At 45.3% G+C, this 18,534-nt stretch overlaps 1 protein-coding gene across 8 annotated transcripts in view; it reads right to left on the bottom strand.

Moving 5' to 3' along the window:
• The window catches only part of MEF2D (myocyte enhancer factor 2D), a 124,335-nt gene that overhangs the window by 49,503 nt on the left and 56,298 nt on the right, over positions 1-18,534 (bottom strand). Inside the window, exon 1 of one of the 8 annotated variants that reach the window (XM_044272789.1) lies at positions 11,729-12,049. The exons of the other annotated variants lie outside the window; for them this stretch is intronic. The gene's annotated coding sequence lies outside the window, so the exon portion shown is untranslated. Of the gene's footprint in view, positions 1-11,728; positions 12,050-18,534 lie in introns of those variants that run through there. 8 annotated transcript variants of the gene reach the window in all.

Genomic DNA, 18,534 nt, shown 5'->3' with positions numbered 1-18,534 from the left:
ATTTCTACCCCTTACCGGGCGGCTACCGGGCCACTCTTCGGCTGGCGAAAAGGACTACAAGTCCCAGGTGCTGCAAAGAAGAGCACTTATGAAAATATTAAAAAATGTTTAAAAAAATTACAATTCAGGTTATGTTCAGTTGGTTAGGATTTTTTTTTTCTCTCCAGTCCTTCGAGCTAGCAGAAGGAAGCAGAAGAACTACAAGTCCCAGGTGCGGCTGAGAAGAGCACTTATGAGAATATAAAAAATGTTCCTATATTAGGACGGGATGTAGAAGGAAGCTATATTTGATGCTCTGGAGCTACTACTACTCTCATTCCACACCAGATTTCTTCACAGTAAGCATCAGCGGGGTCCGACGCCGAGACGATGGGTAGAGTGGACATGAACATTATTTCTCCACATAAAGCGGATCTGAACCCCCACCCCTGCACAGTCACATGAGGGCTATCTGGACCCCCCAAGTGTCACCTCAGAGTAGGGACAGAGCAGAACCTGTGTCATAAAAAAAAAAATTCTATATATAATAAAAATTTAAAAAAAGTTAAAATATAAAGAAAAGCTAGGCGAAAAAGAAAACGTAAATCTAAAATAAAGCATCTAAAAATTCTATTAAAAAAAAATTTGAGAGAGAATAGCAATACAAAAGTATAAAATAATATCTGTGAAGCATAACATAACAAATACATCTAAAATTTACAATAATAAATTATAAAGAATTTAAAAGTTAAAATAAACAAAAAAGTAAAAAAAATAAAAAAGTTAAGACTAATTTCCTTGCTTGCAGGCAGTGATGCCTTTCAGTGCAGCGGGTTACTTAGTAAAACACTGCGGCTTACCTTGGCAGCGTGTATGCCATGTGAAAGACGGGCGGCCTGCGTGGTGGAGCGAGCTCTCCTGCTAATGACAGGGAGCACGGCGCCCCCAAGCAGGAAGCATGCTACGTTCCAGGTTCTTGTCAACCCAATCAAGTGCTGGCAGCCTAAGGATATCATGTCTTCCGCTCACTTCTTTTGTTTTGTGTATGCCGAGACATGATCGTCCCCTCCCCCCCCCCCCTTTCCACCACCCCAGCCCCCCATGACTATAGGAAGCTGCCAGCTCTCACACTTAGCTATATTTCTGAGTTGACTTTAATGAAGTCTCCTCCTCCTCCTCCGAAGATGGCATAGCTTTCAAAAAATTCCTTCGCTTTTCCTCCAGCGTATATCATCTAACACCCCCCCACCCCCACACACACCTTTTAAATGGAAAGTAGCAAAAGTGACAACGCCACATCAGAGACTCGACAAAAACGGAGGTACCGCTACCCCCAATAATACATTTATGCATGGACCCCACCGGCACGACATCAATAACCTGCCCATAAAGGGTTAACGGGAGTCAGGCATGTCTAGTATATCCCCCCGATAGGGGCAAAAAAAAAAAAAAAGGGGGGTTTTCAGGTTTAAAAAAAAGAAATACAATTTTTTCATATACACTACTGGGGAATTCAGGGTTAATAAAGAGGTGGTGGGGGTCCTCAATTCAGGATCCTGATTTATCCAGAAAGAGAGTCTCTGGAGGACCAGACAACCCCCAGAGGTATGAATGAGCAGTGTGTAATGCTCTATAGAGCCTGTGGTGGCGCTGTAGGGAAACTCAACCCTTGCTACCAGGATGATCGCATGGAGATCGCAGCAAGGGGCCTCTCTAATAAGTCGGGATCAAAAAGCGGAGGACCCCTTTATCTGGGCACAGTATGGTGGAATTGCTCCTTCATGGCTTCCTAGGACATAAAAAAAAGTTACAACGCAGGTGCCACCGTGGGCATAATATGGTGTGGCAACGTTACGCTCATGTGACAGGCCGCCATATCAAGAGAGGGGGCAGAATTCACACACAAATGGGTAGAGAAAACCCCTTTAAACACTAAGGGAGGAGCTTTCTGCGACAGCCAATCAGGTCTCTGCTTTCGTTTAAGAAACCGGATGACTGATAGGTTGCCGTGGGCAACGACAACACATTAGTTCTAAAAGGTGCTGTATAAAGAAATAGGTGATACGATGCCCGGTTGGCGTGTAGATGTAGATACGGGGGGGGGGGGGGCGTCATCTATTGTACGTAAAGATAAACCAGCCGCGGCAGCGCGCGTTTCCTGTCGCCCCCCCATTCTCTAGTTATCGTGCTTCACTTAGAGCCAGACACAAACTGATAGCGACATGCTCAGCACATGGATACCGTGAACCCGTCTCCATGGCGACTATCACCACGCAACAGCTCCAAGGTCTTGGACTCCTTGATGCTCCAAGAGGTGGGAAAGGCAGAGGCATGACAGCGGGAACGAGCGGCAGAACCTCCGGGGAGCCCACCCCGGCGTGGAGGTGTCGCAGCCCCGGGGCTATTAACCCTTTATCAGAGCCCAGGAAAGGAAAAGATAAATACAAATAAAAAAACATAATTTTATAATATATATATATAAAAATTAAGAACTGAATAACTAATGACTATGTTCTCCAAACTACTCCAAAATTACCCCCCCACCAAAAAATAAAAAAAATTACATTATTTTTGTGTTTTTTAATGTATTTTACATAGAGAAGATGAGACTGATGCTTCGGAGCCATTGTGTGTCCCATGTGGCCATGGGACTCCCCCCTCAAGCCCCAGGGCCGCAGTGCGACCCTTTAATACGCCCCCTGGCGCCCGCACATATGGCATACGCAGTCCTGGATTTGAGAGGAGGGCTATTATATACATACAAACATATGCATGGCTCTCTTGGCTTAGGCTGTGTTCACACTTGCGGTTGCGGTATGTTTTTTGCCTCAAGAATAGCGCCATCTGCGGCCATCGAAAATACAGCCCCCCGCTTAGAAACCTGACAGACCCCAAGATAAGTCAATGGGCCTTGTTATCATCAGACGTCATGCCACGTGTCCAAGTATAGTTGCACAGAGGCAACATGGCGGCGGCGTGGATAGAACATGGAGCGCCGCCCCAGCTGAGGTCTAGCCACCGAGATGCAATAACGGGGCAAATAATTGGGGCTAGGGTGCCCCTTTCCTCTCGTCTACAGAAACGGCTGCCATCATTCTGCTCATCCATGATACCGCCATGCTATCGACACTGAATACTGCTAAGCATATGACCGCGGTAGAACAGCCTCAGAGACACAGTCCATGTCTTGACGGCTGGCTGTTGCCAAGGTAACAGACGCAAACCTTGGTGAAAGTGACACGTGTGGGTGGCAGATGCGGAATGACGGGCCAAGACATTCCACCGTCGGCGGGTCAATGCCGCCCTGCTGACAAGCCCACCGGTCTACTTTAAATGTAAATGATTGTAATGGCAGCCATATTGGTGGGTCACCCAGTTTTCACTGAGACCATGCCCGCCAACCCGTTATGCACAGCGCGTCACGCCAGCCGATGACTTAAAATCATTCTGTCACTTTAAAAAGGGGACACAGTCCTAGGTAACCGGCATACGAGGGACGGGGAGAGTATAATCACACGTCGCCCACGCTGTTTTCTTCCAAGAGCGGTTTTCGCGTTTTTACACAACGGCGTAACGACTGTGCTCCTTCTGTCACAATTCTTGAAGAAAATCTATTGTTCCTTCAAGGAACAAAAAAAAAATATAAAAAAATCATTTAGTTGCTCATATTGTATTAGAGGAAACTGAAAAATGAATAAGGAGGACAGAAATTATGCAAAATATCACCTCATGAGGACGAAGGGGAGTCATGATGTAAATGGCGGCCATGTTGGCTGTGTCTCAGTCGTACGGTGGGTGTGTCATTCCCAGAATCATCAAATAAAGCTTGTTGACAATGCCTCACTGGAATAAATGACCTGAGCAGCCAATCAGAGACTACCTTTCACTTTGCCTAGGCAATGTCAACAATGAAAGGTGAATTCTGATTGGTTGCCGACGCCAACAAGGCCTCAGTTTCTGTTTCAATCCATGAGGCCCAAAGAATATATACGTAAACTAAGTCATGCCGCCCCCTACAGACAGAGCTACGGAGGGCAGCCATTTTGAGGGTGGGGCAGATATCTTATTTGGCTTGGATTGCATCTCAGCGAGTTATGAATGCAAACCATGTGGTGAGGAGACACTGATGAAACGGTCACCCCAACCAATCACGGTGCAGCTTTCAGTTCGTATTCTGCGCTTGAAAAAAATGAAACCTGTGCTGTGATTGGTTGGCCTGGGCCTTAATTTTAAAACGTGGGAATGTGAATGTGGTTGCTAGGGAAGCACTGCCTGACAACCTCCATGGTTTTCCATAGCAACCACACTCTCTCAGAGGACTCAAGGTTGTATCTGACGGCGCCCAATAAAGTTTTTCAAAAACAATTCACAGAAATGACCATATTTTGGTTATCGGAAGCACGGGTTTAGGGGGAGATGGATTCCGGCTACAGCGCCTCCTACCACCAGGTGTTTGAAGAGCGGCCTCCATCGCTCATCTCAATTAGCTTCCTAGGAGGAGAAGGTACAATCTCAGTAAAATCCCACGGAGACTACAAAGAAAAATTGAGGTCTGATTCTGGCAACCTCCCAGAGGGGAGAAATTATGTTCGTGACCTAGATTTCTGCAGATAGCGGATATAAACCGAAGATCTAGACGCGCCGCTCTGCTGCTCCAGCCCTGGCAGAAAATGGATTAGGGCAGAGCTGTAAAACCTCCGGGGTTAATATCCATGAGAGTGCGGGGTTCCCGGGCTACGGAACTCAATTACCTCACAAAATGAGCAAAGCAGGCGCCCATTCCGCCAGCGATACTCGTCCAGCGCGTCGGTGGGGGGCTGCACATCAGAGACGTCAATAACGGCCCTCCAGTCTACCGCTGGGAGGCTGGAAACAAAATGGCTTCCAAGTGACGACCGGTCAAAGAACCTGTCTGCGTAAATACTGTATATACAGTAACGTTCCCTCCGTCTGCCTGCAGCTCTTTTAATTGTATGCATATCTATTTTTATTTTATTTTTTTACAATTTTCTCGCACATACTGTAGATACCTTTTTATGATTTTTTTAGATTATCATTTATTTTTAAATATATATAGCACTTATTTTTTTATTTTTTTCAATTTCATATACCGGTATATAGATACCTTTTAAAAAATGTTTATAGTATACATATATTATAGTATTTCAATTATATGAAGTATTTTATTTATTTTAATTATTTTATTTGACTATTTGATATATAGATGCATTTTTTTAAAATATTTTTATCTTTATATTTTTCCAATATTTGTATTGCTTTAATTACTATGTATATACTTATTCACACACAATTATTTTTATAGAATCATTTTATTTCAGTGATTGCAATTTTTATTTTTTATTTTTTTTGTTTTTTTTAACAATTCTCATCCAATTTTAATCTAAACAGGGGTTTAACAAAAAGGAAGATCTTTTCAGATTTAAGGGACTTGCGATTCCTCGGCCGTGGCAGGGAAGGAGTTAACAGGCACCACTTCAGAGGTAACAGCTGCGCCACCAACCAGGCGCTACTAAATACCAATAGCCAAACATGGACTTCTGTTCTGATGTGGCCTCTGCCAGGTGACGACCCTAAGAGCCCACTCACACTCTGTTACCGTCAACGGGTCTGTGCTATGAGGATCTGAAGGACCAGCATCCTAAGAGGAGAAGATGGCCGCCGTCACCCAGCTTTCCCAGACTACTGAAAGGCAAACCTGTCACCAATTTCCATGGCTAGCTAATGGGCGCCAAGTCAATACCCGCATGGGCTGCCACCCAGCTTTCCCAAATTCCTGAAGTGTGCAAATATGGCTGTTATGACCCGTTTTTGCCAAGGGCAACATCCAGCTTTTCCAGACTGCTGAAAGGCCAGCTAATGGGCACCATGTCAATACCAACACGGGCAGTCGCCCAGCTTTCACAGATTTCCACCTCTTTCCACCTAACAGGAGCCATTACCCTACCAGCCGAGACAGTCATCCAGCTTTCCCAAACTACTGAAAGGCAATTTGGATGCACAAACTGGTAGAGGACACCTCAAGGACATTGACTGGAGTAGGGGGTGGCATGGCCTGTACTATGCTCCAGTGCTAAATGATGTATTTAAATAAAGTAAAGTCAGGGCATGGGAGGAGGTGAGCGGTGGCATCAGCTCCAGCACGGCGGGGTGCCCCTGCTGACACGGGGAGAGGAGCGGAGTGGCAGCCATGTGATATGTTTTCAGCTACAGACAAGGAGAGGCTCTGATTGACTTGCTGCCTCAGCATCTCCTGCTCACTGATCCAGAGTGAAAAGAAACACTGGCTGCGAGGAGAAGCCGGAGCCTTGCTTGTCTTTTTGCCGGGCGTCGGGCATGCTACGTTAGGCCAGGAGGTGTGATGGGCATAAAAGGTAAAACGTCTGGTGCCACATCTGAAGGAAAGGGGGGCTTAACAGAGAAAACATAAACCCATAACCGGCCAACGTCCATACGGAGAATAAGCGAGGACATGACTTACAGTGCCCCCAGAGCCATTTGTTTGGCCATCACCCAGCTTTTCTCAAAGTAAGTACCCAGGGTAGAGAGCGCTTATTCTCCTCATGGAGATCCAGCTGGTAAAGGCAATGCTCCCTGGGAAAAAATATATGCAAATGAGCTCTCCCACTATAAGGAACTAAACTGTCTCTCCAGTGCCACCTATAGGCAGCTGCTCTGTAAGTCAATGTGTCCTATTTATGACTGGGATTTCAGCCAAACCAAGGACTGCTGTTTTTCATCATAATTTGTCCACCAGGGGGCTCCACTCCTAGGAATCACACACACACATACAGCCTGAATTGGCCAGGACTGTCACTGAAAATTTGAGACTATGAGTGGGGTGCGGCTGGAAGATTGAGGAATACCATAGCAATCATTTGGCTAGACCCTAGGCTTCACAGGGGTCCCCAGAATCACTATGCATGGCTGAATGAAGTGTTCCTCTATGACTACCCCGATACCCAGGAAGATGCCTCCATGACCTTCTGAAGGTCACCACGTCCTCTATACTAGATGAAATGGAGTGAAGAGGACAACGAACAGATGCGTAATAAAGCAATTTCACCAGATGATGGGGAAGAGGGGGGAGTTGGGGCCCCCCATCGGGAGGGGGGGTGGTAAACTTCACCCACTGCACACATCCCATTCACACAGTACCTCTTTTCACAGCTCGTGCCAGCACAGGGCTGGGCAGCCGCTGAGACAGAAGTGGACAGCTGCCTCTCAGCTGCCGCCTGTCACCGTTCCATCCATTTAAAAAAAAAAACACACACACAAAAAACCTGTCTATTCTACACCCTTGAGAGGTTAACCCTTCTTCTGCCACGCAGCTCCACCAGGGTGGCAAAATCTTCTTCATGATACCAAGCACAATACGATGGGTAACCGCAATCATTGAGTCTATGGCAATGGCATGGTCAACTGGAAAAGTTATCAAAAATATATATATTTTTGAAATCTATTTTGGTTGATTGTGATGGACACTGGATTCTAGCTTATGGGTAAAATGTTGCCGACTATGGCTGACTTAAAGGGAAATTCCATCAGATCACACGGTGGAGCCTGCCTGGATAACGCCTAAACAAACCTGGATCTTGTGGGACATTGTGAGGCCTTCACATCTACAAGACCAACAGCTCCCATATCTCATCTAACTGGACTGAAATCAATGTAAGGAGGAAGAGAAGAGGGATAGACAGCCACACCTACATTTTTAGAGGTTGAATAGAGTTGCCCTTTAAGAGGTGCGCACACTTTACTCCACAGCCTCACTCTTGGTCTACAGACCACCATCTTGGACACACGTCTCCCTACGGGGATTAGATACAGCGAACAATACACTTTTCTACGAGGACAGACAATTTTTTCGGAGTAGACATCACACAGGCTAGTAAGTGACATGAGATACGGCATAGACTTTCACAGTAGTATGGCATCTGGGCCGATGAGCCTCTTCACAAGTATTTTACACGTAAACACAATTGACCTCATCCTCGAGGCAGATCCGTCAATAATTCTGTACAGACTTCACAAAAAATTTCCCTACTGTGGACACCATTAAAAGGATTCCAATTTATGGACTACAGGTCTTCCTGGCCGATCTCCATCTGTTTAAATAAAGTTTATTGAAGGACGTCCAGGCCGAGCTTTCATTCTGTGGCCTATAAGGCCTTGTCTCAAAAAGGTCTTGGAGGAAAAAGACTTTTGTAGCCCATAGCAACCAACCCAGAGTTGAAAAAGAAATCTAAACCCTGATTAGTTAGACAGCAAGATCACAGTCTTGAGGTCTACAGAGGGTGATCACTTCCTGGGCTTTTGTCAATAAACTTTATTTGTATGACTGTCCATCACAACAACTTGGTAATCCAGCACCTGTAGATAGAAGCTATAGAACACTAGATAGAACACTACTGCAGTTACAGTTTATGTGGTTGGGGGGGGGGGGGGGTTGTACTGCGGACCTGTATTGACTGAAGATCTGTGCAAGGATAAAGCAGTTCCTTCAAAAAGTGCCAAGAGCTGAGGATTTGTGTTTAACACCAGAAGCAGAAAAAAGGAACTAAGATGCATGCTGTATACACGCACTAAGGCCTCGCACAGCACCGCTTCCTCTGTTAAAGGGTGGGGGAGGGCCATCGCATACAGAAAGTATACTGGGGGTGATTGGACACGGGGGACAGGGCGAGTATACTATGGGATTCAGATGGACATAGTTGTATCTATCGATACTTCACAGACACTGCCCACCGGTTTAGGGCCTAGTAATGACTTGGATCCAAGAGGTAAAGTAAACTGTAGAAGTAGGATTATTTTAAAGGTCTCAATAAAAATGGAGCGACATGATCAGTTGTGGTTAGGACAGACCTTGGTGGATGACTAGGCTTGCAAACGTATGTACTATATAAGGAGTTTTCACTGGACACCTCCAATGACGTTAAAGATGTACCAGTAGATGACATACCCACTGTTGACCCAATAAATGTTTGGAGACCCAAGTGACATAAATGTATAGGGTAGAGGCTCAAGAAATATATCTACACAGAAGAAACCCAAAAAATATTTATCCCCATAGGATGTAACCAACAAAATGAGACATAGCCTGTGCAGACCCCACAGAGGAATCTGCATGGGACAAAACCAGTGGAGTTGCACATAAGTATCTGCATGGAACATAACAATGGGCACCAGGCGGATGTCACTACATGAGACATATCTAGTGGAGACCCAACAGAAGCATCTGCAAGTGACGTAACCAGTGGAGACCAGACTGATGTTACTGCATGGAATATATCTAGAAAGAGCTGCAACAAAAGTATCTGCATAGGAACAACTAACTAACAGAACAACATGGGACATGGGCTATCTGCCTATGACATAACAATGGAGACCCAACAGAAGTATCTGCATGGGGCATAACAATGGAGACCCAACAAAAGTATCTATAAAGGAGGTAAGCAATGGACACCTAACTCGGTTGAGAACCAACAGACATCTGAACAGGATGTAACCAGTGGACATCCAATAGACTACCTGGAACATAACAAATGGAGAGCCAAAACACATACTAAACAGGACATATCTAATGGTGACCTAATGACTTCCTCTGGCCACTAGCGAAGAACCCTTCCAAACTGATTACTTCTCCACCCACTGCATGTTCACAATAGTCCTTGAAGCTACCAGTACTCACTACTCCAAACAGCAGACACAAGACTGCATGTACAGTGAGCAAAAACATTGTTTTTAGAAGCCAAAATACAAGTGCCCTGTATATACTAGACGTGTGTATACCGTTACGAGCGCTGAAAATTGGCCTGTGAGTTGGGACTGTGACCCACACAGGGCTCCCAGAATCATGGTAATGCTACTTGAGATACAAGTTTGGGACACTAAACTGTCCAGAAGACACACATGGTAAGTGACACACACACACAGTTTCAGTATCCTGTCAGCAGTAAACCACAAAGAACCACAAAAAATGCCATTACTATGGTGAAATACTCTGGTAACAATTGTCCATATTATGCTTTGTTTGTTTTTTGCTTTTTGTAATATTAAATTTTTTTCCACAAAAAAAAAAAAATCACTAAATGATCGAATAATATTTGGTGGATTCACATATAGAATCGCTCGTCCGCAGCAATGTTGCCAACTTTGTAACCAATCAGACACTTGCTTTCATTATCCTATTTGTGAAACGGACTGGGCAAACAAGCTATCTGATGACCTATGACCACACGTGTCACATATCTGTAACATGCGTGAGCGCTGTATGACCTCATACCTCCATGTGCTGCTCGTTAAACTGAAGATTATCCCCGTAAAAGTCTAGCATTAAGTAAATCATGGACATAGACAGATGTGCACCCCCCTCCCCATCAACAGAGGGTGTCAAAAAAAAAACTTCTAAAAAATTTGCATGTTCCTTCTGAAAACGTGGGCCTGGAATATCACTGTATTCACTGTGGTTTTGGGTAGAGTTTTACAAAAATGCACAAAAACAGACATAATTCTGTGAAATCTTTTTGGTTATTGCGTGGAAATTTAGTCAAAGAAAGAACATGATATCCACTTAGATGGTCACAGAATAAAATATAGATTCCACCACCTGCTCAGTTCCACTACGACTTAACGGAACAGATCTCATTTTTGGATTTCAGAATCCAGCCAATTACGATTCGGGATTCTGGACGCTGCATTTTCTGCTTACGAAATAAGATGTTTTGTGATCTAACACTACTTCAGTAGGCCAAAAAAAATTCCCAAATTTTACGTGAGGCTGTCTGTAGTCAAAGAAGAGACTGAGATGATGGAAACTAGAGCTGCCAGTCGATCCATACATCCAATTTCCTCTTTTGTCCGAATGGAAAATATTTTTACATCTTTACACTTCGACAAAACCGCTTGCCTACCTGCGCCTAAGCACATCGCCTTTGATGATCCAACGTGCGTTAACACCTCACCTCCTACATCCAGGTTTCACTTGCCTGGATGTCACACAGGTTGAGCAACCAAACCACGTGTGGAGATGTGTACAAATTAGATCGCAAAACCCATGCTCAGCAGCAGAGTGGTCCCTTCACAAGAGGGGTCTGTTGGAGCTAGATAATAAGATGCAAAGGGGAAAGGGACCGATGCACTCGCTACTGAATATATTGGCACTGTCTACATAACAGGGGAAGCCATGAAGTGTTTTGGGTCATAGGGACTATGCATGAGCCACCGCTCTTTGCAGTTCTTACCCATATGGGGTAGTTTCTTGAATTAGGTTTGGCCCGGTACAGTTAATGACAACCATATGTAACTCTATGTCGGATGGCGGTGGTAGTGATAATGGTGGTGGGGGGAGGTTACAGTTTCTAGCATTCGGGAAGTTGGGTCCAGGATATGATCTCCTGTACAACAAGGAAACATGGTTCTTGAGGAGTATAAACAAGACGCTGTGTTTCCTGGCCTCTTCCTGGCCTGTCTTCCCTCGTCAACCCCCACCACCACCTTGAAGTGCCGGAAAACTCGCTCTAAGTCAAAGCCGGGTGACCCCGGAGGGTATAAACCGAGAGGCCTTGCCGACGAGATTAGGCTCCTGAAGTGTATACCATAAGCCAAGCCTTATAAGGAGCGCGTGTACAATCTTTTCAGCTCGTGCTAATGACGAGACCCTTAAGCCTGCAGATTGTGCTGGCTGTAGAGGAGGAAAAAAAAAAAAAAGAAAAAGGCAGGACGTACTTACAAGCAGGGAGCCACGATGACTGTCTTTCCTGGCCTTCTTCCTTCGGGAAGTGGCCCCGGAGACTGGAGCAAGAAGGGGGAGTGCGGAGATCGAGGAGGAGAAGAAGAAGAAGTGGCCTCTCGGTCTCAGTCTCTCGAAGCCTCCAGGACCGGTGAAGAAGAAGTGTCCCCAGTTTGTCACTAAACAGTGTGGAAGGTGCCCCCCCACCACACACACTCACACAGCCTGTCCTGAGTGACAGAGAGGACCTCTGCCGTCAGCGGGTAAAGGGCAGTGACAGATGTAAGGAGGGGAGGGGGGCTGCCTGTATGTGTGTGAGTGTGAGAGGAGGGTATGGTTTGAGGGGGAGGGAAGGGGATGCCTCCTGCCTTAAAAACAGCTGTTGAAAAGAAAGCCGCTGAGTTGATTTCCTTTCCAATGTGACTTTAACTGGTCCCTCCCCTCCTCCCCAGTAGCAGAAGTTCTGCAAAAAAAGCAAAAATTCTAAATTTTTATGAGACGCCAAATTTGGGCACTGAGGTGACGGGGGGTGATTTGGTCCCTGTCCAAAGCAAGGCTGTCTCCACTCCTATAGTTCAATACCTTCCATTGCAATAGACTAAGGCCAATGTAGCCTGCAGCTAATTAACCCAACAGCATGTTTTTCGAAATCTTGCACCTCTGGCGTTGGTGGGAATGACACAGTAATGAGAGGCAGGAGGGATGATCAGTCACATGGTACAACAACATTGTAAGCTCTTCGGACAAGCTGGCAAAAATCTGACCTCCATAAAAGCACGCAGGCATATTTTTCCAATGAAAGTTTACAAAAATAAAAATACAATTGAAATCAGCATTCTCTCAGGAATTCTATTCAGGTCTATCTTTTATATTTTTTTGCAGTGATGCCTATGCTGGTTTCATTTCATTTACCCTTCAGGACTCCAAGAAAGCTGGGTGATGACCCCTTGCAATGTATGGGCCCATATTTTCCAGAAACAGGACACTATTTGAGAGAAAATAAATTGAAAGGGATGTTAATTCTAAGAATGTGAAGTAAGGAGAAGGAAATTGCTGGGGATCTTGTGTCTGGAGGTGATTTTATGGGCCTTGCCTGGTGGCTCATGCTCTCCGTCAGCTGTCTACATTGTCACTTGCAGTCATGTTGATGAGGGCATGGGGGGGGGGGGCTCATCTGTTATGATCGGCTTTGAAGGTGCGCCGGTGATGGATTATCTTACTATTGCCTCGTGCCACTAAACGTTACAGAATACACTTTCTACCGAGCAGACAACCATGTAACTGTGTGATAGATTACCGAGAAGGATAATAGGGGGGGGCTATAATTATTTTTTGTACCTTCAGATACTGAAAAATTATTCCTATGATTAGTCAGGGAAGCCAAGAATATCTCTGATGTAGGGTCATAAAGCCTATGACCGTGTCTTCTTCAATAGACGAATCATACCCAAGAATTAAAGGCTGCCATTATTGACAGAATTATTGGCCAAACCTGCTCTGGTGGACTGGCCAACAATCTAATGTCTACGGGAAGCTCCTGACTTTCCCCTGACAGATGAAGTCGGAGGAGAGAAGGAGCAGAGTTTGCCTATTTGCTGAACAATTTGGAGACCATCTACTAACATGAAGAATTCTGGCAGAGAAAATATAGAAGGAGCCTCTACTTCCATAAACTGACCACAGAGTTAGGAAGAAGGTCTCCTGTCTCATGGACGGTCATGGCAATTCTTCCAACTACATTTCAGATTGAGTTGGCTGATAAAGTTGACCATGGTGCGCAAGATGAGTGGACCTGTAAAGCACTCATCCATAATATCCATCAACCATAAAGATAATCACCTCACTGGTCAACCTACTAGGCCAAAATATCAAGCTGACTGACGTTCAATATGAATATTTCACCACACAGTTGGCTAAAATTAACATTAGGGTCTACGTAGGTCTTCAGAATTAAGCCTACAAATGAAATCTTCACAAAGTGGATGAGGTTTTCTCTCCATTGTGCCCCACAACGGGAAATTCTCAAATCAGACTAGGTGGAATTAGGGAGATTAAGGTTATCTAATCCTTTCCCTTATTTATCACTATGGTGGGGTGGAAAGGGGACCATTTAGATTGTGCCCCACACACGGAGTGTCTGGAGGTCATCATATGTAAACAGCCACTTGCTGTCCTGATGGACTGTACATTGGCCAGTGCTGCAGATAGGATCTGATAAGGCCTCAGACTCAGTCAAGGGACTGGCTGTAGGTGTTAAAGATGGTGATTAGACACAGAGGGGGCACTGTGTGCATAGTGGATGAGGTTAACCCCTTCCCTATCCTACAATACTTACTACAGAATCACTAGAGGATGCAAACCGACAGGGTTAGATGAGACAATTCAATTTACCACCCAAAATGCGTGATATCAAGTCAACACATATGAAACGAGTTGCATGGACACCACCTCCATCAGATGGAGTCCAACAAAAGTGAACTGCAATAGTCAATCATCATCAACGTTACCACAGGCATTTATGTCCTTTCCAAGTCCAAGCGAGTCCTCCTACTCACGTGACTTTCAGGCGTGATGGTCAGCACTGGCTCCACGTGTGAAAAATGAGATGAAGAGCCACCATGACAATAATAGTATCACAATGTGGCTTACCATAGGAGTAGTTTGAGGGACATTTCTTAACTATTAGATTTTGGTGCAGTTTTGTGGCCTCCTGCCATATGTGACCCATGCCTTAAGACAGTCCTAGTGAATGCAGTCCAGGAATAATAAAAAAGCTGAGGAGCCTCAGAAGTACGAGACGTGATCGAGCCTGTCACCCCATCTCCCACATGAAACCACATCAGTGTTTCTTCACATCACATTCAAATTATTGTCAGTAAAAGCGGCGTCTATGGTTTCCCTGCTCGCTTTCGATCGTCACCGCTCATCTATACAGACTGTAGAAGTCTCTTTGTTTACTGACCTACCAAAAACAGTGACTAAAGGGGGTAAAAAATTAAAAACAAAACATAACATAACTACAACTCCCAGCACAGGAAGGATCATCAAAATGATCTCCTTAAAAAGGGCCATCAAACCTAAAGTCAGCAGCTACTTAGAGTCCACCGCTTGTTCAACTGCTGGCTACATCCACCCTGACCCTGGAGTCTGTGACCTAATGTACTGATGATGGTGGAGGTTGTAGTCCTTTCCACAGGATGCAACGGCTGATACCAGAGAACAATAGAGACAACACTGACTTCAGGTTGACTGCCCCTTTAGGGTCCATTCACACGTCCGTAATTTGGGTCCTGCAATTTGCGGACCCATTTACTTTCAATGGGGCTGGAATGGATGCGAATTCGCATTTCCGGGATCCACATCCGCATTTTCGGGATCCGCAATTCTGTTCCTGAAAAAATAGAACATGTCCTATTCTTGTCCGCAATTGCGGACCAGAAAAGGCATTTTCTATTATAGTGTCTGTGAGGTGCAGTCCGCAAATTGCGGATCGCACATTGCAGTTGTCCGTGTTTTGCGGATCCGCAAAACACTTACGGACGTGTGAATGGACCCTTTAAGGTGGGGACACAAGTCACGGCACAGGCCTCACGTTGCGATGCACTAGGTAGACACACTGTATCTCCTCACCACAATGTCATTTTCTTCTCTCATTTTCCTTGAACGGAAGCCACGAGAGGATTTCATTTCCAGCCCTCGGAGCGGACTGAGCCTCTATTGTTCGCGGCTGAGCAGTATGTATTGTGTGCGCGTGTCAGGCTGCAAGCTCTGCGCTGTAGGGACCAGGGATCCGATTCACCTCTCATATCGTCTTTCCCTCCCTGATCTACAGCCTCAAAGGTAGAGAGGCTAACCAATCTGTAGGACAGCCATGCTCAACCTGCGGCCCTCCAGCAGTTGTAAAACTACAACTCCCACAATGCCCTGCTATAGGCTGATAGCTGTTCGAGCATGCTGGGAGTTGCAGTTTTGCAACAGCTGGAGGGCCGCAGGTTGAGCATGCCTGCTGTAGGAGAACGAGGGGCAGGATACTGCACAGGACCTGGTATACACATCACACAAAAGCAGAGAACGCTGTAGGATCTACGCATTGAAGCCAGCAGAATAGTGAGTGCAGCTCTGGAGTATAATACAGGATGTAACTCAGGATCAGTACAGGATAAGTAATGTATGTACACAGTGACTGCACCAGCAGAATAGTGAGTGCAGCTCTGGAGTATAATACAGGATGTAACTCAGGGTCAGTACAGGATAAGTAATGTATGTACACAGTGACTGCACCAGCAGAATAGTGAGTGCAGCTCTGGAGTATAATACAGGATGTAACTCAGGATCAGTACAGGATAAGTAATGTATGTACACAGTGACTGCACCAGCAGAATAGTGAGTGCAGCTCTGGAGTATAATACAGGATGTAACTCAGGGTCAGTACAGGATAAGTAATGTATGTACACAGTGACTGCACCAGCAGAATAGTGAGTGCAGCTCTGGAGTATAATACAGGATGTAACTCAGGGTCAGTACAGGATAAGTAATGTATGTACACAGTGACTGCACCAGCAGAATAGTGAGTGCAGCTCTGGAGTATAATACAGGATGTAACTCAGGATCAGTACAGGATAAGTAATGTATGTACACAGCGACTGCACCAGCAGAATAGTGAGTGCAGCTCTGGAGTATAATACAGGATGTAACTGGGGATCAGTACAGGATAAGTAATGTATGTACACAGTGACTGCACCAGCAGAATAGTGAGTGCAGCTCTGGAGTATAATACATGATGTGACTCAGGACCAGTACAGGATAAGTAATGTATGTACACAGTGACTCCACCAGCAGAATAGTGAGTGCAGCTCTGGAGTATAATACAGGATGTAACTCCGGATCAGTACAGGATAAGTATTGTATGTACACAGTGACTCCACCAGCAGAATAGTGAGTGCAGCTCTGAAGTATAATACAGGATGTAACTCAGGATCAGTACAGGATAAGTAATGTATGTACACAGTGACTGCACCAGCAGAATAGTGAGTGCAGCTCTGGAGTATAATACAGGATGTAACTCAGCATCAGTACAGTATAAGTAATGTATGTACACAGTGACTGCACCAGCAGAATAGTGAGTGCAGCTCTGGAGTATAATACAGGGTGTAACTCAGGATCAGTACAGTATAAGTAATGTATGTACACAGTGACTGCACCAGCAGAATAGTGAGTGCAGCTCTGGAGTATAATACAGGATGTAACTCAGGATCAGTACAGGATAAGTAATGTATGTACACAGTGACTGCACCAGCAGAATAGTGAGTGCAGCTCTGGAGTATAATACAGGATGTAACTCAGGATCAGTACAGGATAAGTAATGTATGTACACAATGACTGCACCAGCAGAATAGTGAGTGCAGCTCTGGAGTATAATACAGGCTGTAACTCAGGATCAGTACAGGATAAGTAATGTATGTACACAGTGACTGCACCAGCAGAATAGTGAGTGCAGCTCTGGAGTATAATACAGGACGTAACTCAGGATCAGTACAGGATAAGTAATGTATGTACACAGTGGCTGCACCAGCAGAATAGTGAGTGCAGCTCTGGAGTATAATACAGGATGTAACTCAGGATCAGTACAGGATAAGTAATGTATGTACAGAGTGACTGCACCAGCAGAATAGTGAGTGCAGCTCTGGGGTATAATACAGGATGTAACTCAGGATCAGTACAGGATAAGTAATGTATGTACACAGTGACTGCACCAGCAGAATAGTGAGTGCAGCTCTGGAGTATAATACAGGATGTAACTCAGGATCAGTACAGGATAAGTAATGTATGTACACAGTGACTGCACCAGCAGAATAGTGAGTGCAGCTCTGGAGTATAATACAGGATGTAACTCAGGATCAGTACAGGATAAGTAATGTATGTACACAGTGACTGCACCAGCAGAATAGTGAGTGCAGCTCTGGAGTATAATACAGGATGTAACTCAGGATCAGTACAGGATAAGTAATGTATGTACACAGTGACTGCACCAGCAGAATAGTGAGTGCAGCTCTGGAGTATAATACAGGATGTAACTCAGGATCAGTACAGGATAAGTAATGTGTTTTGGAGGAAGCATACCCCACATTACCTATTTTGGAGTCTGTTTAGCACACCTCACTATTGCGGGGCAGTCAGGAAGGGCCTGGATCTCGTTGCCATCTTTCTAACTCATTTTCCCCTAATTGATTTGCAGGTTACTCTCACCACCTTGGTGTCGTAATATAATGAATGCAAAGAAGCTGAGGTATGTATGTGTGATCTGCACAAAAATTAAATCAATGTGCGCCATGTTGTACCCCCAAATGGACTACGTTATTCATCCTCAGCCCCCGGAGGGGCAGCGCAGCACCGTAGCATGAAGGAGCAGCACATAAATCGTCTATGCTGCTCTGTCTGCAGACCTAGATAGATGTCCTGGTGTGACCGCTCTACTCCAAGTCAAAACAGCCGCTGGGCTCAGCAAAACCCCAAATGCACTGCACTCCCTATGTGCAGGTAGGGGTACAGCGACTGCCTCTGCATGGAGTATGGATCGAAGCGTGCAGCAGGCGCCGCCACAAAGAGAGCAATGTGTAGGAAGGGCCGGGGAACGGATTCATTTGGTGGATGAGGGAAGGAGGAGGAGGAGGGGGATCTCAGCTGTTGTGGGGCTGGCGCTGTTATGGACGTGGGGAGGCACATGTGGAAGAGAACGTAATGTTCTGGTTGAGGAATAATCCACACGAGCCTCGGATTGATGTAATTGGGCCAGACGGTAAAGAGGG

This window comes from Bufo gargarizans, chromosome 11 (assembly GCF_014858855.1).
Source record: "Bufo gargarizans isolate SCDJY-AF-19 chromosome 11, ASM1485885v1, whole genome shotgun sequence".
Classification (NCBI taxonomy): domain Eukaryota; kingdom Metazoa; phylum Chordata; class Amphibia; order Anura; family Bufonidae; genus Bufo; species Bufo gargarizans.
Note: the sequence above shows the minus strand (reverse complement) of the source record. Positions and strands in the feature narration are given on the sequence as shown.